Here is a 26960-nt window from a genome sequence, read left to right as displayed (position 1 = left end):
CCAGCCCACAGGGCTCTCAGGGGCCCCAGGAAGGAGCAGGCAGGACAGAGAGGGTCCCAGGGGGCTTCCCTGAAGCGTCTGTGGGAGATCAGGATGGAAATCAGGCTCCTTCTCACCTCCTCACCCAAGGCCAGGTTCAGGCCTCAGGGGAATCATTTCCCGTGCTGCTCAGTGTGCCCTGCTGGCGCCCCCTGGAGCCCATGAAGAGACCTGCAGCCAACATCTCTGGCTGCCCCAGGCTCCACATGGTGGGCCCCGTCCTGACCCCTGAGTCCTGATGGGCTCCAACCTCCAGGCGGCAGAGTCAGCTCAGGGTCATGTTCACTGTGGGCCCCTACTGCCCCGACTCCACCCAAGTGCAGGGTGAGCCCCGGAGGGGACGTGCGTTGTCAGAGGGTCAGGAGGACCATTGCCTCAGGAGGAGCTCCCTGTGCCTGAGGATAAGGCAGGGCCCTGGGGTGTCCCTGGAGGCTGTGGGTGGGGCTGGCCTGGAGCTGGTGCCCTGAAGGCCCGTGTTTCCCTCCGTCCCAGCCCTGGGCTATGGCATCAAAGCCACCCCTGCCCCTTCTGTCATCTCCTCTAGTCCCTTCTCAGCCCCTAGAACCAGAGCAGCTCCCCTGGAGTCTCACTGGATCCTGGGGCTCCTCTGTCAGGGAGGGGAGGCCCGTGGGGTCCCCCAGCCCCTCTGCGATGGAGACAAAGGCAGGCGCTGTGTGAGCCTGTTCCCGGCCTGCATGTGAAGCTCCTGCATCCCCACGACTCCTGGGGCCGGCGGGATGGACTCAGGGACCAGCCAGGGCTCTCCACAGCCCAGGGCCCCGGGCTGGGCGACCCTTCCTGACCGCTCTGTGCTCACGGGGCTCCTCCCCTGGTGGCAGCTCTTCGACCTGGGATCTCGAGTTGTGTGTCAGGTCAGGTTCTTGGTGAGAAGAGGAAGGACTCGGGCTGTGGGCTCAGTTCCTCCTGGAGAAGTGAAGTGACCACAGGTTAGAGATGGGCTGGGTGTGTCAGTTTCCTGGGAACAAAGCGATTTCTGGCTTCTCACTGAAGGGAAAGTGTCAAGTGTCCTTGTGGCATGAATAGAGCCGCCCTGGGGTGGTGACCTTTTAGGTGAGGTCAGGAGCACGAGTGGACGTTGTCAGGGAAGGATGGTGGGTGTGGAGGGCAGAGGTGGCCGAACGAACAGCCTTCGGCTGGAGGAGCTGACAGGGTCCAGTGTAGGGGGAGCTTCTAAAGTGAGGACGACCCTGAGCTGAGGTGACCTGGTGGGGGTGGGACCTGCGGGCTGTGGGCGCCGCTGAGGGAGGGTCCGCGCTGCGGGGCGCTCGGCCGCCCCCTGGTGGACAAAGAGGACAGTGCGGAGCAGAGGCCCCTGCCGGCGCTGCTGCGTATTTTTAGTCAAGGTCAACCTGTAGACGTGTCAGGGGCCACATGCCACATCTATGCCCCACCGTCCGGGCCTCACCCCTCCCACGCGAGATGACCCCAACTCACATTTCTAGGACCTCGGGCCAGTGCGTTTCCGTCTCTGGCGCGTCACGCTGTGATGTCCTCGGGCGCCGTGATGTCTGAGGCCCGAGCGCGGGGCGGGGGAGGGTCTGGAGCAGAAGGGGAGGAGCAGGAGCCAGGCCCGTCAGGAGGGCGGGTCTGTGCCAGGGAGCGAGGGGGAGAAGGAGAAGCCGCCTTCCCTGTCATGCCAGGGCCTGGGGCAGGAGCAGGGGTCCTGACTCTGGGCAGACAGCGCCCTCACCTGTCCGTTGCCGGCGTCAGGTAGGCGGGAGTTCCTCCCCTCCTGCTCCTCAGCACCTGGGCTCAGGCGCACCCTGGGCCCTGCCGAGTCCTCACCTGCTAAGTCCCCGTGGACAGGGCTGTGGCTGCTGCTCTGTCCCTATCGGTGTCCCCGGTGCTGAGATGGCTTCACACGCCAGGCTGGACGCCCACAGGGCCTGGATTTCCTCCTCACCTCCCTTTTCGCTCCCCATTTCTCCGTGTTCTGTCCTGCACCGCTTCTTCCTTGGACCCCTCCTGAGAGCCTCGCCTATCCACCCCGCCCCCTGTCCCCGCCCATCGCAATCTGCTTCACCCGAACCTTAACCCTAAGCCTAACCCTCCCCTTTCTTCTGAGGCTCTATATCCCTGTAGTGAAGAAGGGAGCGGTGGAGGTGGCGCTCTCCAAGGTGCTGCCCTTTCTGGACCTATTACTAGTGAGCAGTCCTGGGGGGTCACCAGGAAGGAGGTCCTTGGAGGGAGTTCTCTTTTAGGGATGTCTGGCTCACAGGATAGAGCTCTGCTCCTCGAGTGGGAAGAGGTACCTCCGAACTGCAGGGACCCAGCTTCACCCTGTTCACCAGCTCCTCCGTCTCCGGGAGTCTCTCTCTGTAACTCTCTCTCGCGCGATGTCCCTGAGCCTGCCAAAGTCCTTATTGCAAGGCTCAGTCTGATCAGAGTGTGGTGTGGAGACTTTTGAGCCCCGTCCTAGCCCCCACCACAGAGCCTGCATCACAGGACAGGTCAGGTAAAGTCAGAGTCATGGGAAAGCGTGTCCTGGGGGTGGTCCTGATGCTGAGGCCCCTCAGCCCCTCTCCCCCTCCTGCAGAGCTCTCCATCCTCTGCCCTCAGTAGATCCTATCCTCATTGTTTTGAGGTGGAAATCACAGAACATCCACTAACCAATGCACAGACCAGACCTTCAGTGTGTTCACGATGCTTTGCAACCACCACCTCTCTCCAGTTTCTAGATGTTTCCCTTACTCCAGAAGAACACCCTGTACCCATTATATACCGCCCCACCATTATGTCCCTTTCCTCCCCCCGCAATCAACATGCTTCCTGTTCCTATTGCTTTGCATATTCTGGGCATTTCATATGAAAATACAAGATGTGCTTCCAAGGGACCCTCACACTTGGGACTCCAAACACCGTGCTGTGAAAAGCCCAGCCACACAGTGACCCGTGTCATTTCCTGACTCACAGTCTCAGATGATTCCAGCCCCCAGTCCTCAAGCCACCTCACCTTAAAAAAAATGACATTGGGATATAAATCACATACCATACACTCCACCCACTCAAATTGTATAATCCAGTGGCTTTTAGTATATTCACAGAGTTGTGTAACCATAACAACAATCACTTTTAGAACCTTTTCATGACCCTGAAAAGAGACCCCGCACCCTTAGCCTTCAACCCCCAATCTCCCTATTCCCCCCAAACCTAGGAAACCACTAATCTACTTTCTGTCTCTGTGGATTTGCCTATTCTGGACATTTCATTTAAATGGAATCATACAATGTGACTTGCTTCTTTCAGTTTTTTAAAAAAAAATTTAAACTTTATTTTGTACATTTAATAATTGAAAATATAAACAGTAATTAAAAATAAAAAGAAAACACAGTTGAATAAAAACTTTTCTCAAGTGTAGTGGATACATATAAAATTTTTAAATCATGCAGTATGTTACACAATATATTTGGTTCATAGTAATGCAATCATACAGTATTTGTGCTGTTGTGTCTGGCTTGCTTCACTCAACATAATGTCCTCCAGGTTCATCATATTGTCATATGCTATACGACTTCATTTCTTCTTGCAGCTACATAATATTCCATCGTGTGACTACACCACAGTTTGTTTATCCATTCATCAGTTGATGGACACCTGGGTATTTCCAACTTTTGACAATCGTGAATAATGCCGCTATGAACATTGGTGGGCAGATGTCTGTTCGTGTCACTGCTCTCAGTTCTTCTCAGTGGTATTGCAGGGTCACGTGGCAAGTCTGTATTAAGCTTCTTTAGGAACTGCCAAACAGTCCTCCACAACGTCTGTACCATTTTGCATTCCCACGAACAGTGAATAAGAGTTCCTATCTCTCCACATCCTCTCTAACACTTGTAGTTTTGTCTTTTTAATAGTGACCATTCTGATAGATGTGAAGTGATATCTCATTGTAGTTTTGATTTGCATTTCCCTAATCATTAGTGATGTTGAGCATTTTTTCATGTGTTTTTTTTTTTTCCATTTGTATTTCTTTTTGAACAACTGTCTTTTCAAGTCTTTTGCCCATTTTTTAATTGGGTCATTTGCCTTTTTATTGTTGAGTTGTAACATCTCTTTATAGATCATGGATATTAAACCTTTATTTGACATGTGATTTCCAAATATTTTCTCCCATTGAGTTGCTGCCTTCCCATCCTTTTCACAAAGTCCTGGGAGGTGCAAAAGGGTTTAATTCTGAGGAGTTCCCATTTACTTATTTTTTCTTTTGTTGCGCATGCTTTGGGTGTAAGGTCTAAGAAACCAGCACCTACTACAAGGTCTTGAAGATGTTTCCTTATATTTTTTTCTAGTAGTTTTATGGTCCTGGCTTTTATTTTGAGTTGAATCTTGTATAGGGAGTGAGGTAGGGATCTTCTTTCATTCTTTTGGTTATAGATATCTAGTTGTCCCAGCACCATTTGTTGAAGAGACTGTTTTGCCCTGTTAACATGGAGTTGGTAGGTTTGTCAAAAACCAATTGACTGTATAGGTGAGGGTTTATTTCTAGGTTCTCAATTCTATTCCTCTGATTGTTGTGTTATCTTTATACCAGTACCATGCTGTTTTTTTTAATTTTTATTTTTCTATTATTCATTTTTAAAAAATATTACATTAAAAAAATATGAGGTCCCATTCAACCCCACTGCCCCCACCCCACCACTCCCCCCACAGCAACACTCTCTCCCATCATCATGACACATCCATTGCATTTGGTAAGTACATCTCTGGGCATTGCTGCACCTCATGGTCAATGGTCCACATCATAGCCCATACTCTCCCACGTTCCATCCAGTGGGCCCTGGGAGGATCTACAATGTCCAGTAATTGTTCCTGAAGCACCACCCAGGACAACTCCAAGTCCCGAAAACGCCTCCACATCTCATCTCTTCCTCCCATTCCCCGCACCCAGCAGCCACTATGGCCACTTTTCCCACACCAATGCCACATTTTCTCTGTGGACCTTGGATTGGTTGTGTCCATTGCACATCTATGTCAAGAGGGGACTTAGATTCCACATGGATACTGGATACAATCCTCCTGCTTTCAGTTATAGGCACTCTAGGCTCCATGGTGTGGTGGTTGACATTCTTCCATTCCATGTTAGCTGAGTGGGGTAACTCCAATAAATCAGAGTGTAGGAGTTGAAGTCTGTTGAGGCTCAGGGTCTGGCTATCATATTGTCAGTCCAGAGATTCAAATCCCCTAAATATATCTTAAACCCCAACACCATCTACAATTCCAGTAAAGTAGCATGAAAGTCTTGTGAAAAGAGATCCCATCTGTGTCCAGTTCCATCACGCAGAAACACCAACTCCAAAGAAGGGCCAACTGACATGGCAGTGAACCCCATCTGCCATGACCATAGAACCCGTGGTTCTCTTTAGCCCTCAAAAGAACCAGTACCTGGGGTTATATCTACTTTATCTGTCTCCAGGAGTACCATGCTGTTTTGACCACTGAGGTCTGTAATATTTTTCAGGGTCTGGTAGTGAAATACTTCCCACATTGCTTTTCTTTTTTTAAAATGCTTTTGGCTATTCAGGCGCACTTTCCCTTCCAAGTGAATTTGGCATTTACCTTTTCTAATTTGGTAAAGTAGACTGTTGGAATTTTGATTGGTATTGCATTGATTCTCTAAATCAGCTTGGGTAAGATTGGCATCTTCACTATATTTATTCTTCCAATCCATGAACACAGAATGTTTTCCCATTTGTTTAGGTTTTTAAAAATTTCTTTTAGCATTGTTTTATAGTTTTCTGTGTATATGTCCCGTACTTCTTTGGTTAAATTAATTTCTAGGTATTTGAGTCCTTTTCTTGCTATTGTAAATGGAATTTCCTCCTCAGATTGTTCAGTACTAGTGTAGAAAAACATTACTGATTTTTGCATGTTGATCTTGTATCCTGCCACTTTGCTGAACTCATTTATTAGTTCAAGTAGCTTTGTTGGGGATACTTTGAATTTTCTAAACACAGGATAATGTTATCTGCAAACAGTGAAAGTTTTACTTCTTTTCCTATTTGGATGCCTTTAATTTTTTTCTTATCTAATTGCCCTAGCTAGAGCTCTAGTACAATATTGAATAACAGTGGTGACAGTGGGCATCCTTGTCTTGTCTGGATCTTAGAGGGAAAGCTTTCAACATTTCCCCACTGAGCATGATGTTGCCTATGGGTTTTTCATATATGCCTTTTATCAGATTGAGGAATTTTCCTTTAATTCCGATGTTTTGAAGGTTTTTATCATAAAATGATGCTGGATTTTGTCGAATGCCTTTTCTGCATTGATTGAGATGATCATGTTTTGTTTTTTTTCCTTCAATTTGTTAATGTGGTGTATTACATTGACTGATTTTTTAAAATGTTGAATCAGCCTTGCAAACCAGGAATAAATCCCACTTGGTCATGATGTATAAGTCTTTTGATATGCTGTTGGATTTGATTTGCAAGTATTTTGTTGAGAATTTTTGCATCTATGTTTGTTAGAGAGATTGGTCTGTAATTTTCTTTTCTTGTAGTATCTTGATCTGGCTTTGGTATTAGGGTGATGTTGGCTTTATAAAATGTGTTGGGTAATTTTCCCTCCTCTTCAATTTTTCAGAAGAGTTTGAACAGGGTTGGTGTGAATTCCTCTTGAAATGCCTGGTAGAATCCACCTGTAAAGTCATCTGGTCCTAGACTTTTCTTTGCTGGGAGATTTTTGATGACGGATTCAATCTCTTTAAATGTGATTGGTTTGTTAAGTTCTTATATTTCTTTTAGCATCAATGTAGGTTGCTTGTGTGTTTCTAGGAATTTGTCCATTTCATCTAAGTTGTTTAGTTTGTTGGCACACACTTTCTCATAATATCCTCTGACGATTCTTTTTTATTTCTGTGGGGTCAGTTGTAACTTCTCCACTTTCATTTCTGATTGTATTTATTTGCATCTTCTCTCTTTTTTTTTGTCAGTCCAGCTACGGGTTTGTCAATTTTATTGATCTTCTCAAAGAAGCCACTTTTGGTTTTGTTGATTTTCTCTATTTCATTTTTTGTTCTCAATTTCATTTATTTCTGCTGTAATCTTTATAATTTCTTTCTGTTTGCTTTGAGATTGGTTTGTTGTTCTTTTTCTAGTTTCTCTAGTTGTTCAGTTAAATCTTTGAGTATAGCTCTTTCTTTTTGTGTTATAATACAGGTATTTGGGACAATAAATTTCCGTCTCCAGGCTGCCTTCACTCTATCTCATAAGTTTTTTTAAAAAGAATTATTTTTTATTTATTTCTACCCCCCTTGTCTGTTCTCTGTGTCCATTTGCTGTGTGTTCTTCTGTGTCTGCTTGCATTCTAGTCAGCAGCACCAGGAATCTGTGTTTCTTTTTGTTGCATCATCTTGCTGTGTCAGCTTTCCGTGTGTGCGGCGCCATTCTCAGGTAGGCTGCACTTTCTTTCGCACTGGGCAGCTCTCCTTATGGGGCGCACTTCTTGCACGCAGGGTTCCCCTACACGGGGGACACCCCTGCGTGGCACGGCACTCCTTGTGCACATCAGCAGTGCATGTGGGCCAGCTCCACACGGGGCAAGGAGGCCCAGGGTTTGAAACCTGGACCTCCCATATGTAGGTGGATGCTCTATCAATTGAGCCAAATCCACTTCCCTATCTCATAAGTTTTGACAAGTTGTGTTCTTGTTTTCATTTGTCTCAATATATTTACTAATTTCACTTGCAGTTTCTTCTTTGGCCCACTAATTATTTAGGAGTGTGTTGTTCAGTCTCCACACATTTGCGAATTTACTTTTTTCCTGTCTATCATTGATTTCCAGTTTCATTTCGTTATGATCTGAGAAGGCCCCTTGCATAATTTCAATCTTTTTATTTTTATTGAGATCTTTTTTGTGCTCTAACATGTGGTCTATCCTGGAGAAAGATCCATGGGCACTTAAGAAGACTGTATAACCCACTGAGTTTGAATGCAGCATTCTGTGTATGTCTGTTAGGTCTGACTCGTTTATCATGTTGTTCAAGTTCTGTTTCCTTGTTGATCTTCTGTCTAGTTGTTCTATCTAATGATGTGAGTGGGGTGTTGAATACCCCAACGATTATTGTAGACATGTTTATTTCTCCCTTTAGTTTTTCCAGAGTTTTTTGTCTCATGTATTTTGGGGACCCTGGTTAGGTACAAATATATATATATATATATATATATATATATATATATATATATATTTGTTTATTTATTTTTATTTATTTCTCTCTCCTTCTCCTCTCTGCTGCCCCATTGTCTGCTCTCTCTGTCCATTCACTGTGTGTTCTTCTGTCTGCTTGCATTCTTGTCAGGAAGCATTGGGAATCTGTATCTCTTTTTGTTGTGTCATCTTGCTGTGTCAGCTCATCATATGTGCAGTACCACTCCTGGGAGGGCTGTGCTTTTTTTTTTGCATGGGCGGCTCTCCTTGTGGGGCGCACTCCTTGCATGTGGGGCACCCCTATGTGGGGGCACCCTTGTGTGGCACAGCACTCCTTGTGCATGGCAGCTCTGCACGTGGGCCAGCTCACCACACAGGTCAGGAGGCCCTGGGTCTCGAACCCTGGACCCTCCTATACGGTAAGCTGATGCTCTATAATTACATATGTCTGCTTCCCTACCACTGCTTTTTGATTCTTGCCTTGAATCAAGAATCAAGATTTGTTAGGATCGTCCCTGCTAGTTGCTCAAAACTGGGCTCTGGACCCAGTAATTGGTTGCAGACTGGCTTCCTAGAACCTTGGGGAGGGAAGCTGTAGAGGCTGGAAAAAGCCTCATTTTAAATTTTCTCATGTGCACTTCCCTGGTCTGCCAGTAGATGGCGCTCTTTGGCAGCTCTCAGTTCAGTTCCTGGTCAGAGTGTGTTTGTTGCAAAACAGAAGGGATAAATGTGACAGCGCTTCCCGTCTGGAGTAAGAGCCTAGTAATTCAATCTTTTCTCTGAAACAGTTCTCCAGCCTTCTCTGGCAGCCCTGTGCCTTTTCCTGGCTAGGAAATATTTCCACTCCCTTCTGAGTCCTCAACAGTCAGTCCCTGTTAGTAGGGGAGGAGGTTGGGAGGGTCATGTATCTTTAGCCCTTGCTGGCTCCAAGGCAAGCAATGGTGCAGCCCTACCTGCCTGGAAGGGCTCCTGGGACACAGCAGACCAAATATGTGAGTCAAAAGCTGAGTCGGCCTTAGGCTGTGTCCCTTCTCTCCCCTTTCCTGGGGTGGTAGATCCCAGGAACCCCCTCTGTCTGTAGACCCAGGCCCAGAGCCCTGAGAATTCGAGTGTCTTTAGTGTGGGGAGGGTGCCTGCAGCGGCAGCCGTGACTTTCAACTAACTGTTCTGTCTTTGCGATTCCCCTTCTTTGTCCCTTTCTTCTCTGGGCAGTGTCCAGCCTTTGCCTGGTGTTCTAAACCCTAGAAGACCTTTTCCAGGCTGTTCCAGCCTATCCTCTAGCTTTTTTTCTGGAGGAGACAAGAGTTCCGTGTCTTTCTAGTCTGTCATCTTCCTGGAACTCGCTGCTTTTACTTTGTGACTTGTTTCTTTCATTTAGCTTAATTTTTTCAAGGTTCATCTGCATCATAGCATATATCTATACTTCATTTCTCTTTATGCCAAATAAAAGTGCAGTATATGGATAATAATATCCATTCATCAGTTGATGAACATTTGGTTGTTTCCAATTTTTGGCTGTTATGAATCCTGCTGCTATGAACAAGTTTTTGAGTTGACATATATTTTCATTTCTCCTGGGTATGTACTGAGGAATGGAATTACTGGGTCATATGGCAACTATATGTTTAACCACTTGAGGAACGGTCAGGCTGCTTTCCACAATGGCTGCACCATTGTACATTCCCACCAGCAGTGAATGAGAGTTCCAATTCTTCCTCATCTTCAACAACACTTGTTTTATCATTTCGATGATAGCCCTCTAATGTATTTATGTGAATTGGCATCTCATGGCTTTGATTTGCATTTCCCTGGTGACTAATAATGTGCATTTTTTCAACAACTTCAATGGCTTTTGGACATTCTTTAGAAAACTGTCAGTTCAGGTCATTTGCTTATTTTTAAAAAAATAAATTTTATTGAAATGTATTCACAAACCATACAGTTCATCTAAAGTGTACAATCAGTGGGTTTTGGAATAATCACAGAATTGTGCATTCATCACTGCAATCAATATTAGGGCATTTTCATCACTCAAAAAGAAACCCTTTACCCCATAGTAGTCACCTCTGAATCCCTCCATCCACCCCCAGCAGCAGCCAGTTTTCAGCCTGGTCTCCTGGGAGGACATCATCTGTTGGTCCCCTTGACTCTGCAGGGCCAGGGTCTTCCAGGCCCCTCTGTAGACTCAAGCACCAGGTGCTCACATCCTGCTGAGCCAGGGTTCTCCCCAATAATGTCACTGACCCCACGGGCTGAGGGACGAAACGGGGTCCCTGTTATGGGACAAGCGGGGTCCCTGTTGCGGGACGAGTGGGGTCCCGTTGTGGGACGAGAGGGGTCCCTGGCGTGGGGAAGAAAGCCTCGTACAGCCGCTGAGGCTTCCCTCGGGGGCTCCGAAGGCGTGGAGGGTGCACGACCCAGGAAGAAGTCACGGAGACAGGCTGATGGCACAAGTCTGGTTTATTGCGGAAGGGGATGCAGATTTATAGGATTGGGGAGTGGTGTGGCGGGTTCTGATTGGCTAGGGCAAATGCTGTTTCCATATAAGGCAATGTTCTGGCATTGGGCTAGTGATTGGCCAGTAGAGTATGTGCTAACTCTTGATAGGCTGATACTGTTACTAAGCTGATAGGTGGTTGTAAACTGTTGCTGGGCAAACAGCGTACTAAGAGATTAGGTTTAAGGGAGGGGGGAGGGGAAGTGAGAGCTGGGCTAGGCGGGAGATAGGAAGGGGGAGGGCGGTGCCGGCTAGCCGTTAGCAGCAAAGGCCTAGTCAGGCGTGGTCACCTTGTCTAGGCCCAGTGGGCAGAGGCGGTGTCACCTCTTGCCGCACTGTTTGCCACTGAGGCAAGCTGGGTGCCCCTCCTCCCACAACGGGCCATCTACCTCTGTTCCAGATGACAGGTCTACCCAGACCCCAGGCTCCCCGCCTTTCCCTCCATTCTGTACTTCCTCTGTGGAGTCCCTGAGCAAAGGATATTGTTTGGAATGCTGGGTCCTCCACTCCCCACCTTCCTGTTCCCACACCCCCTAATGACTCTCCTTTCCTCCTATTGAGTTCCTGCTAATAGGGAGACAGCAGGCCCTTTGGAGTCCACTGCAGCTCCTCCAGGACACACACTGGATGTGCTGACACCGAGCAGACCCCAGGCTGGGCTCGGCTATGGAGTGGGGGCCCTTGGGCATAAGAGTGGCAGGAGGGCTGTGGCATGAACTGGGAGCCAGCTGCACACGAGGAGTGAGGTGGTGGGGTCAGTGCCCTCAGTAGGACCCAGCCTCCAGAAATTTCTGATGTGTGGGGGCACTGCCTGAGGGGAAGTGCTCAGGGTTCAGTGACCACTGAGATCCAGCACGAGGAAAACACACCAGAGACCTTCCAGCCGTGGGCCCTCTACCCACGGGCCTTCCACCCACCAAGCTGGCACCTGCAGATGTGGAACATTCCTGGGCACAGCGGCAGCTCCAGGTCCCCAGCGCACACCTGTACACCCCCCCCCCCACACACACACACCCTGAGGACAGGGATTCTTTTGCTTCAGCTTTTTCACTGATGGATGCGCACATTTGGCTCTGGAGAGCAGGACCTAGGAGCTGCCTCTATATTTGTACTTGAGATTAAAGAAAATAGCATAATTTCTACCAAGGCATGATGATTTTAAATACAATTGACAAAAGACTACTTTTTTCCCCCTACTGTATTAATGAGTATAATACATTCAAATGCTCTTCTAAGGGAAAAGGCAAATAACTAGCTTTATCAGTAAATGTGGTGCATATTTTCTTCTTCTAGAATTGTTGTTAAAGTTACCTTTTCAATTTACCTCTGAAGGAAATGGTGAAATCCATCCATAGTTTATGTTTAAACAAGAGCCAATTTTTATTTTATGTGAAACTTACAGTAGTATTAAGCTTTCACACATTCATATATTGGCAGTCTTTTTTCTGAACACTAATGCACTTTCTCTTTTTCCATGTCTGCTAATCCCTGTAAACAAAGTAAAGTCATATTTTCCACCTATAGTTGAAAAGCATCTGGTTCCAAAAATTTTTTTTACACCACACAACTGTCCAAAGGCTGCTGAATAACTGATCAATGGCGCAAATGTGGAAGCCTGTTCAACGTGATGGGGAAAAAACTGTTCTAGAGAACTTCGCCCTCAAAGTCAAGTGCTTGTGGAAACTCTGGGACCTGTCACGGGTTTGGATGGGTCAAGGACAGAAACATCCATTCATGGATGGTCAACAGAACCTGCCAGAGTGAAGGAAGGGTGGATGGGAAGGGCCCTGAGAAGGAGGCCCCAGAACTGCTTCAGGTAATGTGGAAGCTTCAAGGCTTCTGCCATTCAGAGAGGGGCCACGTGTTGGGGAGCAGGGCTGCCACCAGCCACTGCTGCTGCGAAAGAGATCCCACCACTGTCCAGGCACTGACGAGTCCCATTTTTAGGGTAGATTTTTAGATAAGGAATGAACTTGCCCCCGAACTCCTTCCTGCCAGGGTGTAGGGGTGAAAGTGGGGCAAATTAGAGATAATACTTCACAGTGTGAGCTAGAGGAAAACAGAATTTCAGGTGAATTAATTTCATTCCCGTGAGTAGAAATGAACCAAATGAGAGGAAGGGTCTTCTTTATTCAAATTCTATCCAAGTAACCCATGGTGGATCACAGGCTCCTTCAGTTTCCTGGAAGCCCCCCAACCTAGAGAGAGGTGGGCTGGGAGGATTTTATCCTGGCTGAGCCTGAGCTCAGGGCAGTCCCTCTGGGTCTCCAGGAGTCCAGGAGGGACCTGCCCCCACCCCGAGCACCCAGCGGCTCCCCAGGCTCAGAGCTGAACCTCGGGCACAGGCTCAGCTCCTTCCCAGGCTCTGTGGTCTCACGTGGCCCCTCCCCTCGGCTGCCCACATTCCTTGGGGAAAGTATGGAGCAACTTCTGCTTTGGGGTTGATCTGACAGTAGATATTTGTGTCACTGTTTAGAAGTTCCTGAAAAAGGAAAGAAGAGGCCTCTGAGCACCTTGTAACCTTCTCAGAACCAGGTGCTACTTCTCCCAGGCTCTGGCCCCAGCTGGGATTTCTCTGAGGATTCTGCTCTCAGGTCCCTCCCTCCCAGGTCCCCACCCCTTGTCCCCCCATTGCTGCTGTTTCCTGAATTGCTAAGTACAGCCAGGTGGGGGTGGGGAGGTCCTGGGCTTCACCCAGCTCACCTCGTAGATGGGAATGGCTGCCCTGGAGTCATGCAGGGGGACCTGGGAGGGGAGAGCAGACATCAGGGGACAGGCAGGGGCCCAAGTGAGCAGGTGTCTGGCCTGAGCCCCGAAGGTTCTTGCCTCTGACAGGCCACAGCTCATTCCCTGAATCTGCTTCCAACACTTCTCATCAAGACTGACACCTCTGTCCCTAAGGGCCAGTCTCCAAGCCTGGAACACAGCACCCCGTCCCTTCCTGCTGCATCTCACCCTCGTGCTTGTTGGCCCAAGGCCCCTGGCTGATGCTCCCAGGCCCACTCTGTCCCCCGTGCGGCACTTCAGATTTCTCCCACAGGGTGGGCTCAGGGCGTGGTGGTCCCTGCCCAGCTCCTGGATAGACAAGACTAATCTTGACCTGTCAGGTGGGCAGGGATCTGGGCAGTGAGTCATTTCCCTGCCCAGAGTCTGTGCAACTAGACACCAGCTTAGAGGATGGGGAGGGGACAGGCTTGCCAGAGAGGCAGGATTGTGGGGGCAGCTGGGACCTGGGGAGCAGAGACTGGAGTGAGCACCAGGTGTGTGAGCAGAGCAGGGCCCCTCCTCCAGGTGTGGGGGGGTCCTCAGCTCCAGGAGACACAGTCCTGGGAGAGCATCTCCTGGGAGACTCACAGCCGTCTTAGGGTCAAAGGAGCAGGTGAGCCCAGGAGGTGACCCTGAACCAGGCCCCACAGTCTGGGCTGACACAGCAGCCTGGGGTGCCCCGTGGGAGGACTTTATGCTGCTGAGACTCCCCTGAAGCCCCCGCAGGCCCAAGACCCCGAGGAACGACTGAGGGAATGGACACTGGGGGCAGCCTGGGTGCCCAGCCACTCCCAGCTGCACCTGCACTCACCTGGGGGGCACGCCGGGGGTCAGGGATCCCTCAGGTCCTGCTGGCTTCTGGAAGGTCAGGCTCAGGTATGCAGCGTGCGGGGAAGGTGACAGCTCTGGTGTCAGAGCAGAGGGCAAAGGGGACCCCGTTCAGAGCAGCGCTGGAGGCCTCCTTTCTCCATCTCTGCCCCAGGGAGGGGGTCAGGGTCTAGAGAGGAGAGCTGAGGAAAGACCTAGAAGCCATGTCTGCACGTCTACCTGGGCACAAAGAGGGACCCTCAGGCAGTTGTCGCCCAGGAGGACTTTGACGTGGAGGGACCCAGAACGCAGGAGAGGAACCGACAGCCAGAGTGACCTGAGTGGAGGTCAGGCCTCAGGGAGCCCGTAGCGCCTGGTGCAGGACACCAGGGACCTCAGTGTGTCCTGGACCCTCGGGGACCACGGCGCCCCTGTGGCTGCAGACCCTCCCTCAGCCAGGGCGGTGGAAATGTGCCAACAGGTCCATCCCCAGATCTCCATCGCCCTTGACGGGAGGTGCGAGGACAGCCCAGGACGCAGCTCCCCACGGCCAGGACCCCCGTCTGCACCGTCCGGGCCTGGAGCTGCACATCAGTGCTGTGACCTTGGCATCGGCCTCAGATCCTGAGGCTTCAGCAGATCTAAGGTGCCAGGACCCTGGGCCCCCCACGCCCACCTCCCACCCTCACCACTCCCCGGTTCCCTCTTCTCACCCGTCTCCCCTGTGGCCTCCTTCCCCAGGAGCTCTCTTCCCTCAGAGCCCTGATGGGGAGTGAGACCCGCGGCCTGGGAGCTCAGGGCTGAGGAGGAAGGAGCCGGGGAGGAGTGGGCAGCCTCCAGGGGGCCAGGGCTCAGGAGGGGTGGGAGCAGGGCCCTCATGCAGAGGGGTGGCCCTCCCTGCTCCACACAGCATTGCTGTCCCACTGACATTCACAAGCAAATTAAAAAGCTAGTGCATCATAACAACTGTTGCAGGTAGAATTAGCCTCCCATGGAGTTGGATCTTCCTAGAGTTCTGTAATTTATAAGGAGGAGGCCACTGTCCTTGCCTACAATTCTGTGGACATTGGGGAAGGCATCTCTCCAGCCCTGCCCAACTCTGGGGCCAGGAGAGCTTTACACGTGCAGGGAAGGCACTTTCTAATGTGCCAAGAGTCATTAGGGAATGAGGACGGCCCAGACCAGCTTTGGGTCTCTAAAGGTTCCACCTAAAATTTCTCTCCATGCAAAGAGGACAATCTGGCTATGCATTGAACATCATGGTGAAGAAAACCTCTAGAGAGAAGTGGTTTCCATATTAATGAAAGGCTGGTACTCTTACCAGTGTCTGTGAACTATATCATTGGGGTGCTGTCCTTTCCCCACAAGAGGCCTGTCATGGGTGCATCCACCTATGTGTCTGTACATCCTGATCTGTTTCCTTTTCTGAACCATATGTGGCCAGTGTCCATAGCGTTACACAGCTGTGACATTGTGCAGATGGTTCTGCCCTGGACTTCACTTCTTCCCATTTCCCCACTGCTTGACCGAAGTGAGGCTCAGATGTCCACTGACTGCACTCGTGAGAGACTCCAGGATAAAGGCACATGTGTCCTTCCCCCACCTTCCAGTCCAACCACAGATTGTGTTAGACAGTCAGCGGATGAAAGGCTGGGGGCACAGCAGTGAGGCAGAGCTCTGTCCTGCTCATCTCCTCAGTGAGCTTGGTCAACCCCTCACCTGGTGAACAAGATTGTGAGCTTGTTTCAAAGGCTTGAGTGTTACTGTGGGACATGAAATTAGGGAAAATCAGAAACAACAGAAAGGGATGTGGTAGTGGCAACAGGAAGCGACCTGACCTTGAGGAAGCTTTTCCTTTCCATCTATGGAGCCTCTTCCACTACATGGGGGTCTCTGGATTGAGAGAACCCCCTCCCCATATTCCAGATGGAGCCAAGATCTGCCTTGACAACCAAGAGAAGCCAGGGTAGGGAGAATTTGGGATTTGCAGGTTTCTATTGAACACAGTCTAGGAAAGAACTTCGTCCAGAATTTTCTGGAAAACCAGGCTCAGGCTGCTGGTCCAGGGGCCACTTACCAGAGACCGTGATATTCCTGACTGTGGTCCTATTGAGGCCGGTGACGCTGCTGTGGACATGGCAGGTGTAGGATCCACTGTCATGCACAGACACATTGAGGATAAACAGCTCTTGTGTGTATTGCTGGGGCCTCCATTGACAAGCCAAGAATACTGTGCGGGTGGGTTAGAGGCCGCGAGGCAGGAGAGGCTGAGGTTTGCCCCTGGAGGGTAACTGGAGCCGGGGGGGGGGAGATGGTGGGGGTGTCGGGACCATCTGGAACAAAGAGAATAAGTCTACAGAGTGATGTCATCAGGTGAAGGGGAAACTCCTGGTCTGTGTCAGAGCCTCAGTGTCCTTCCGACCATGTCCCACACCACCCTCTTCCTTAAAGGCCCACAACCACAAGCCCCTGTGCTCACTGAGTCTGATCTGAGATCATTGACCTGGTTCTCCCAGCACAGGTGCTGACCCCAAGGGTCTCAGGACAGGAGCAACGCCCCCTCCTCATTTTGGCTGCAAGGCTGGGCCTGCCTGGATATGCCTGGGAAGGAAGTCATAGGCAGCCTGGGTGTCCAGGGCTTGAGGGTCTGTGCACTTGGACCTGAGAGGACCAGTGTGGCCTGGCCCCTGGCAGCATGGATTTGGCAGCAGCCTGTGCCACCGAGGAACAGAAGTTACTCACAGAAAACCTTCAGGGTGAAGGGGTCACTGCGACTGGCACTCACTGGGTACTGTGTCCAACACTCATAAGGTCCTGTGTCCTTCCTTGTGACACTGTGTACAGTGAGAGTCCTGTTGTCCAGGGACAGCTCCAGCCTGGCACTGTCTGGGAGGCTCTGATTGTTCATCGACCACTGGTAGATTGTGTTCTGAGTCTCAGGTTCACAAGTTAAGGCCACGGAGCCCTGGCCCTCCACGAGGTCAGAGGTGCTGCTCCTGATGAAGGGTGTGGGTAACGCCGCTGTGGACAGCAGAGAGAAGGTGACCCTCTTCAGTACATGGATCCTCCAAAGGCATCTTCCTATCAGAGTTGGTGTCTCTTGCCTCTCAGTCAACACTGAATCTATAAAGATGATTAAGGCAGGTCTTCGTATTACTAGACAAATGCTTATCAGCCTGGGCACTCAGAGAACATGAGGACCCCCTGCTCCCCGTCCAGGAGGGCACAGACCCTCTCCAGTGCTAAACAAGGGGCAGCGTTTGGTCAGGGAAGGGGCAGGATGGGAATCAGGGTCCCTGGCACATCTCTTGGGCTCTGCAGTGACCAGGTGGTGCCAGACCCACCTGGGCCTCCTCACCTTAACATACGCTTGCTGAGGTCCCTCCCAGCTGCACAATGTACAGTCCTGCTTACTGTGTCCTGGAGGCCTCATTCTTCAAAGGTGTCTGAGAGATGGGCAACGTGGGTCCTCTCATTGTCCAAAAGCCATGAACACTGGGCAGCCTGGCCAGGAGTTGGGGTTTGGGAGAGAAATAACCCACAGCAGACCCAGAACAAGCCTGGTGGGTAGTTTTGTGATCAGGCCAGGGGGCCACATGGGAGGCAGTTCTTCCCAGGGAGTTGATGGTGACTAACAAGAGGCTGTAACCCTGTACAAGGCACAGCAGAGCATGAGGAATGAGCCAGAACAGAATGTGGGAACAGGCAGGAGCTGGCTGCCTTTGACAGCAGAATCCTGCTCTCTGCCCTTGGTCTTGAAATTCCCTTTTTCACTTGATGAGGTCCAGAAGGGATCATGTTTATCTTTCCTGAAATTATAGGAATGTTTTCAAATGCAGATGTGTGTGGTGGAGAGAGAGGGGAGCATAAACTTACTGAGATCTGGCTCTCACAGAACATTTGTATTGGGCAGATCTGTGATACAGATTTTGGAAGAATTAAATTTCTTTCAGCAAAGCAGTTGTGGCTCAACTAATACAGTGACCACCTACCATATGGTGGGTCCAGGGTTCGATACCCAGGACCTCCTGACCTGTGTGGTGAGCTGGCTTATGCACAGTGATGCCACACATGAGGAGTGCCCTGCCACACAGGGGTGTCCTCAGAATAGACGTGCCTCCCATACAAGGAGTGCACCCCTCAAGGAGGGCCACCCTTAGTGGAAAAAAAAAACACAGCCTGTCCAGGAGTGGCACCACACACACGGAAAGCATACACAGCAACATGACACAACAAGAATAAGAAAAAGCGACACAGTTTCCTTGTGCTACATGACAAGAATGCAAGCAGACAGAGAAGGACACACAATGAATGGACACAGAGAGCAGACAACGGGGGGGTTGGAAGGCAAGAGAAATAAATAAAATAGATCTTAAAAAAATTTCTATCATATGTGAAAATGGTTATTAATGGCCCAAAGTTCTTTTTTTTAAAGATTTATTTTTATTTATTTCTCTCCCATTCCCCATCCCCCCACCCCCCAGTTGTCTGTTCTCTGTGTCCATTCGCTGCCTGTTGTTCTTTTTGTCCACTTCTGCTGTTGTCAGCTGCATGGGAATCTGTGTTTCTTTTTTTTGTTGCATCATCTTGCTGCATCAGCTATCGGTGTGTGTGGCGCCACTCCTGGGCAGGTTGCACTATTTTCACACTGGGTGGCTCTCCTTATGGGGTGAACTCCTTGCATGTGGGGCTCCCCTACATGGGGGACACCCCTGCGTGGCACAGCAGTACTTGAGCACATCAGCATGTGCCAGCTCCACACGGGTCAAGGAGGCCCGGTGTTTGAACTGCGGACCTCCCATGAGGTAGATGGACACCCTATCCACTGAGTCAAGTCTGCTTCCCTGGCCCAAAGTTCTAAGATCACTTACTGGAAGGAATATTTCTCTAGAGAGTGCTATGAGGTCTTAGGCCAAGCTTTGAGTCCAGCAAGTTACCTATTATGACCAAAGGAAAGACGCTGAAATCTGTTCATCAGTGACCCCTGGGAAGAGACAGAATTGATCAGAGGGCAGTTCTGAGGAGTCTCAATTATATAAAAGGAGGAAAGAAACCAAATTAGTTGAAACATTTTGTGTCCTGGTAGTAAATTAGCAAATGTGTCCATGTACTAATTCCTATGGAGAGGCAGGGAAAGGGGAGGAGACTGGCAGAGGCATGAGGAATGCTTTCTTTCACTTCTTCTGACCTCAGGAATGACATGGATGGGTCCAAGCTGAGCAGTGACTATGATAGATGCCAGTGGCTCAGGCAGCTCCCCTCTGAGAAGACCCACCTCATGACGATGGTGTTATGATGTGGAAATGGGTGTGTGAAGTGGACAGTGAGACATCAGCTAGTGCTGGTCTGACCTGTTTCTCAATGGGGAAGGGTATTTGGACCCCTGGGGAGAGCTGTGAGCCTCACTCCAGTGAAGGATGTGAGTTACAAGAAAAATGGGTGAGCTGGGCCCCTGTGCTTTGGGGGTGGCAGACCTCTCTCCCTTCTGCCGCTGAGTCTCTGGTGAGACAGATAAGGAGTCACATGACCACAGCACATGGCCTGTTCCATTTGCTGGCATCACTAAGGGGAAGGGCTGGAAGGGACACAGGAAGCTCCTTCTGCTGACTTGAGTCAATTGGCTCATGATGGAGCTCCACGGGGAGGGTGGGCCTGGCTATAGGTGGTGGTGGGGAGGGAAGAGTACGGTCAGCCATCAGCAGGACTACATGGAAAAGCGTAAGGGGAGGAGGAAGCAGCGCAGAGCTGGGGCAGTTCCCAGCTGGAATGAAAGGAAAAGAAGATGAGAAACAGGGAAGGAGCAGAGAGAGCCAGAAACGCCCATGGCATGAGCAGGTGGGTTACAAGTGACTCAAAGACCCCAAAGACCAAGAGCCCCATGTGGCCACAGAACAGGACAGCTCAGCCCTGTATACCCCACCTGGCCAAGCAGCCCAAGTCATCCTGAACTCAGCCCCAGGGGGTCAGAGGTGTGCGACGGAGGTCTCAGACCTGAGGGACAGGGCTCCAGTGTGGCCAGAACCTCCTGGGAATCTGCATCAAGGCTCCAGCTCTGAAGAAAGTGTGGCTCATTCATTCATTCAGTCACCATTCATTCATTCCTTCCTTCATCTAAGAGCAATGGAGAGTTTGTTTCTGTGGGCCCTGAGCTGGTTGAAGGGTGTGCAGTGGGGAGAGAGAAAGCAAAGTCCTTTTTTCCAGTAGGGGTGACAACAACATGTCAGCAAACAAACAAACCCATGATTTCCTGTCTATGTAGTGAGCACGTGGAGAGGCCACTGGGGAGGGGCCTGGACATTCCAGGATGGACTCTGTTGACGCAGGAACTAGTTAGTCTAACACTGACTAGTTCTCCACTTGCTCTCACTTCCCAGATGAAAATCTCTCCCTCCACATTAGGAATGTTCATGAGGAAAGGATCTGAAGCAAAGGCTGCTCTCTGGACCTGCAGATGCCTAATTAGGCCACGTGGGGAAGAAAGGTCAAGGCTGTGCCTGCATACAGATCAAGACTTTGATCTGCCCATCATGGCCCACAGGACCCCAATTCAGTGACTATGGCATCCCCTAGCACCTCAGTTTCCCCTCCATAAAACACAAAATATGATAACTGGTATGTGGTTTTTCACATTGTCTATGAGTTAACTTTATTTATTTTATTTTTTTATTTTTTAAGATTTATTTATTTCTCTCCCCTTCCCCCGCCCCTCGCCCAAGATGTCTGTTCTCTGTGTCTATTTGCTGCGTGTTCTTTGTCCGCTTCTGTTGTCAGTGGCAAGGGAATCTGTGTTTCTTTTTGTTGTGTCAGCTCTCCATGTGTGCGGCACCACTCCTGGGCAGGCTGCACTTTCTTTTGCGCTGGGTGTCTCTCCTTATGGGGTGTACTCCTTGAGTGTGGGGCTCCCCTATGGGGGGACACTGCTGTGTGGCACAACACTTCTTCCTCTCATCAGCACTGTGCATGGGCCAGCTCCACATGGGTCAAGGAGGCCCGGGGTTTGAACCGCGGACCTCCCATGTGGTAGATGGATGCCCTAACCACTGGGCCAAGTCCACTTTCCTGTGAGTTAACTTTAAAATCCTCACAATCATCTGATCCAAAGCTTGGTTGGAGGAGCCGCACAAATAAACAGCACTTGTTATAATTTTCCTCCGTGGAGGGCTCCCTGGGCTGACCCCTGGTGGACAAGGAGAGTCTTCTCTTCCCTGCTCTTCCTCTGGGGACGCTGACCTTCCTGGGGCCTCTCCCATGCTCCCCAGGATAGTCAGCTCACAGCTTGTGACCATGTGTGTCTGGGCTCTCCCTGCTGGGTCTCAGGGAAGGCCTCAGCCATGCCAGGGCCTGCTGGAGCCCTTGGGGCTGAGCCCTGGCTGCTGACCAGCTCCAGGAGCCACGGGGCTCGGGCAGCTGGAAAATCCTTGCTCCAGTCAGCCCTGCCCTTGGCCACACCCAGGCCTGGCCACAGGCTCCCCAGGTCACCTGGAGTCAGAAGCCCTGCACAGGGGTCTGGGAAGGGGCTTCCTGTGCTGAGCTCCTCCGTGGGAGTCCAGGGGCCCCTCAGGGTAGTGCCCAGCTGAGTCCTACAGGGTCTCTCCGGGCCAAGTTCATGGGGAGGGACTTGGAGTGGGCCTGAGACCAAGCTCCCTCTGCTGAGTGACCCCCCAGCAGGCTGGGCCTTTTCTCTGCAGCAAATGTCTGCAGAGTCTGGATTCGGGGAGGCAATTCTGATCTAAAGCAGTTTGTCTCCCGTGTGTGGATCCTGCCCTCCACGCTCAAACCCCAACACAGGGAGGGAATGCAGAGGGGGTGTGGGCCCAGCAATGCATCGACCCGCCCACCTGTCCCCCAACACACAGAGGTCACAGAAGGTCACTCACGGTACATGCAGATCTGTCCAGAGGCTAAGTCACTCTGTAGGTTTCTCTTTACGACTTGTAGGGTGTAGATTCCTGAGTCACTCTGGGTGACCTTCTGGAGCAGCAGGGATCCATTGGGGTATAAGGTCTCTCGACCACTGTGGGCAGGTCCTGGGGTTGTTTGTTGAGTGTCTGTTACATGTGCTAAAATGTTATAGTTGGGGTCCACTGTGTCCCCTTTGTTCCAGTTGTAGCCTTGAGGATTCTCTGGCTGATTGTGGAAAATCAGAAGAACATCGCTGCCTTCAGCAGCATCTGCTGGCACAGATTCAATCGTGAGCTGGGCTGTGATGGGCCGGCTCCAGAAGATCAAAAGTGAGACTAGGTGGGAAGAGAGAATAAGTCAATCCTCGGGCATGTTCTGGGGTGGAGCGATGGCTCCTGGAGACTGAGCAGGTCTCTCCACCACTGAGGCACCTGTTCATACCAGGGCTTGTCCTGGGGGCCTTCTCTGCGGCCTCTTCTCCAGCCCCTCTCTCTTCCCCTCTCTGGCCCCCTCGCCCCATCTCCTCGAGGCGCCATCAGCACCTGACATCACATTCTCCTTCAGTTTGTTTGTCCTTCTTCAGGCCCCATAAACGTGAGCTCCTTGAGGGCTGGGGCTTGTCGTGTTCCCTGTTGACTCCCCAAAGCCTGAACACCCTGTACTGTGAGAGAAGGAGATAATGCATGTTCCCAGGGCCCTGCAGGACTGGTGTTTATTTAGCAGTAAATATAAAGACCAATTCCCAGTTTCCTGGATGGGCATTGGTTGGTGTCCCTTGTCATTTTCTTCTGGAGTGTCCCTGTGACAAAAATCATTTTTGTTCATAATAATATGACCAGTGATGACTAATTTGGAAAACTTGGAGCAATTGTGGTTTTCCTCTCTCTTACCAATTGCTTTCCTGGGATTCCCGCTGTTGCCGAGAGCCCTTGTTTTTCTCATCCCCTCCGTGAAGGCTCTGAACCGCAGCCCTCTCTCCCCTGTCAGACCTGGCTCCCCAGGACACCCGGCCAGTCTCTGCTCTCCTTGCCCCCCACACCAGGGTCTAGTCCCCTCTCACCTGTGAGCAGTGACCAGGGAATGTGGATGCCCATCCAGGATGAGAACCAGTGGTCTGGGGGAGGAGGGGTGGCTCTTCACCAGCCCCCTGCGCCCTGTGATCTGAAGATCCTATAAAATGCAGATTCCACTCCAGAGGTGATGGCCTCACCTGAGCCTCTGCATCTAACAGGGTCTGAGCTGAAGTGGAAAACACTGGCTGGTTGACCTCACTTTGAAGCAGGGCTGTGGGGGACCCTGGACACTGAGTGGGCCCCACCCCCACCTGCACTGACCCCCTGCTCCTTTGTGGACTCTCCTGGGCCCTCAGCACTAGGGGGTCATTTCACTGTGTGACACAGAAGCCCAGCTGGGCTCCCTGGGCTCCCTGTTTTCTCACACGTGCTGGAAGGTTGAATTTCCACCCAGTGAGAAGCTCACAGGCATGGCTCTGGGGGCCGTGAGGGGCAGGTGATGATGAGGGTGAGGGGGTCCCTCCTTCCATCTCCAGGGTCTCCAGCCTAGCCTCTGCTTCTACTGACCTAGTCTTGAGTTTCTGGGTCTCAGAGGGACTGTCAGGACCTGGGTAGGTGGGGGCAGGTTCCTCCTTGTCCTGGAGGAGGGGTCTGCATGGTGGGGGCTGGTGGGCTTTGGGCCCCATGTCCTCAGGGAAGGCAACAGTGAGACCCTCCCTGTCTGTCTGGCTCAGCCCTGGCACCAGAACACAGGGCTCTCAGGGGCCCCAGGAAGGAGCAGGCAGGACAGAGAGGCTCCCAGGAGGCTCCCAGAAGCATCTGTGGGAGCTCAGGATGGAAATCAGGCTCCTTTTCACCTCCTCACCCAAGGCCAGGTTCAGGCCTCAGGGGAATCATTTCCTGTGCTGTTCAGTGTGTTTTGCTGGCGCCCCCTGGAGTCCATGAAGAGACCTGCAGCCAACGTCCCTGGCTGCCCCAGGCTCCACATGGTGGGCCCTGTCCTGACCCCTGAGTCCTGATGGGCTCCGACCTCCAGGCGGCAGAGTCAGCCCCGGGTCATGTTCGCTGGGGGTCCCCGGCCGCCCGACTCCACCCAAGTGCAGGGTGAGCCCTGGAGTGGATGTGCATCGTCAGAGTGTCAGGAAGGCCATTGCCTCAGGAGGAGCTCCCTGTGCCTGAGGATAAGGCAGGGCACTGGGGTGTCCCTGGAGGCTGTGGGTGGGCCTGGCCTGGAGCTGGTGCCCTGAAGGCCGGTGTTTCCCTCAGTCCCAGCCCTGGGCCGTGGCATCAAAGCCACCCCTGCCCCTTCTGTCATCTCCTCTACTCCCTCCTCAGCCCCCGGAACCAGAGCAGCTCCCCTGGAGACTGACTGGGTCCTGGGGCTCCTCTGTCAGGGAGGGGAGGCCCGTGGGGCCCCTCAGCCTCTCTGCGATGGAGACAAAGGCAGGTGCTGTGTGAGCCTGTTCCCCTCCTGCACGTGAAGCTCCCGCATCCCCACGACTCCTGGGGCCGGTGGGATGGATTCAGGGACCAGCCAGGGCTCCCCACAGCCCAGGGCCCCAGGCTGGGTGACCCTCCCTGACCGCTCTGTGCTCACGTGGCTCCTCCCCTGGTGGCAGCTCTTAGATCTTGGGATCTCGAGTTGTGTGTCAGGTCAGGTTCTTGGTGAGAAGAGGAAGGACTCGGGCTGTGGGCTCAGTTCCTCCTGGAGAAGTGAAGTGACCACAGGTTAGAGATGGGCTGGGTGTGTCAGTTTCCTGGGAACAAAGCGATTAAGGACTTCTCACTGAAGAGGAAGTGCCAAGTGTCCTTGTGGCATGACTAGAGCCGCCCTGGGGGGTGACCTTTTAGGTGAGGTCAGGAGCACGAGTGGACGTTGTCAGGGAAGGATGGTGGGTGTGGAGGGCGGAGGCGGCCCAACGAACAGCCTTCAGCTGGAGGAGCTGACAGGGTCCAGTGTCGGGGGAGATGTGAAAGCGATGATAACCATGGGTTGAGGTGACCTGGTCGGGTTGGGACCCTGTGGGCTGTGGACGCCGCTGAGGGAGGCTCTGAGCTGCGGGGCGCTCGGCCGCCCCCTGGTGGACAAAGAGGACAGTGCGGAGCAGAGGCCCCTGTTGGCGCTGTTGGGTGTGTTTAGTCAAGGTCAACCTGTAGACGTGTCAGGGGCCACATGCCACGTCAATGACCCGCCGTCCGTGCCTCACCCCTCCCCAGTGAGATGACCCCAACTCACATTTCTGGGACCTCGGGCCCCTGCGTTTCCGTCTCTGGCGTGCTACGCTGTGATGTCCTCGGGCGCCGTGATGTCTGAGGCCCGAGCGTGGGGCGGGGGAGGGTCTGGAGCAGAAGGGGAGGAGCAGGAGCCAGGCCTGTCAGGAGGGCGGGTGTGCGCCAGGGAGCGAGGGGGAGAAGGAGAAGCCGCCTTCGCTGTCATGCCAGGGCCTGGGGCAGGAGCAGGGGTCCTGACTCTGGACAGAAACGGACTTTGGGCCAGTGGTTAGGGCGTCCGTCTACCATATGGGAGGTCCGCGGTTCAAACCCCGGGCCTCCTTGACCCGTGTGGAGCTGGCCATGCGCAGTGCTGATGCGCACAAGGAGTGCCTTGCCACGCAAGGGTGTCCCCCGCGTGGGGGAGCCCCACGCGCAAGGAGTGCGCCCGTGAGGAAAGCCGCCCAGCGTGAAAAGAAAGAGCAGCCTGCCCAGGAATGGCGCCGCCCACACTTCCCGTACCGCTGACGACAACAGAAGCGGACAAAGAAACAAGACGCAGCAAATAGACACCAAGAACAGACAACCAGGGGAGGGGGGAAAATTAAATAAATAAATAAATCTTTAAAAAAAAAAAAAGAAAGAAAGCGCCCTTACCTGTCCGTTGCCGTCGTCAGGTAGGCGGGAGCTCCTCCCCTCCTGCTCATCAGCACCTGGGCTCAGGCGCACCCTGGGCCGTGCCGAGTCCTCACCTGCCAAGTCCCCGTGGGTAGGGGAGAGCTGCGGCTCTGTCCCTATCGGTGTCCCCGGTGCTGAGATGGCTTCACACGCCAGGCTGGACGCCCAGAGGGCCTGGGTTTCCTCCTCGCCTCCCTCCTCACTCCCCATTTCTCCGTGTTCTGTCCTGCTCCCCTTCTCCTTGGACTTCTGCTGAGGGCCTCCCCTATCCACCCCGCCCCTGTCCCCGCCCATCACCATCTGCTCGGCTCCACTAGACCTTCCCCTTTCCTCTGAGCCCCTGTATCCCTGTAGTGAAGCAGGGAGCGGTGGCGGTGGCGCTCTCCAAGGTGCTGCCCTTTCTGGACCTAGTACTAATGAGCAGCCCTGGCGGTCACCAGGACGAAGGTCCCTGGAGGGAGTTCTCTTCCCGGGGTGCCTGGCTCACAGGATAGAGTCCACCTCCTGGAGTGGGAAGGGGTACCTCCAAACTGCAGGAACCCAGCTCCACCCCGTCCACCAGCTCCTCCGTCTCCGGGAGTCTCTCTCTGTAACTCTTTCCCTCATGCTATCCCTGAGCCTGGCAAAGTCCTTCTTTCAAGGCTCAGCCTGGTCAGAGTGTGGTGTGGAGACCTTTGAGCCCCGTCCTAGCCCCCACCACAGAGTCTGCATCACAGGATGGGTCAGGTAAAGTCAGAGCCATGGGAAGATGAGTCCTGCGGGTGGTCCTGTGGCTGAGACCCCCTTTACCCCCTTCCCCAGGACATTCTCCACCCTCTGCACACCAAGGCAGCCCAGGCCTCATTTTCTCATGGAAGAGGTGAGATCAATAGAATCCCCACCTCTGG

At 52.1% G+C, this 26960-nt stretch overlaps 1 pseudogene; it reads right to left on the bottom strand.

Moving 5' to 3' along the window:
- Positions 1 to 1536: 1536 nt before the first annotated feature.
- LOC139436831 (cell adhesion molecule CEACAM6-like) lies at positions 1537 to 26283 on the bottom strand (annotated as a pseudogene).
- Positions 26284 to 26960: the final 677 nt, after the last annotated feature.

Source organism: Dasypus novemcinctus, chromosome 18, assembly GCF_030445035.2.
Source record: "Dasypus novemcinctus isolate mDasNov1 chromosome 18, mDasNov1.1.hap2, whole genome shotgun sequence".
In the NCBI taxonomy this organism is placed as follows: Eukaryota; Metazoa; Chordata; class Mammalia; order Cingulata; family Dasypodidae; genus Dasypus; species Dasypus novemcinctus.
Note: the sequence above shows the minus strand (reverse complement) of the source record. Positions and strands in the feature narration are given on the sequence as shown.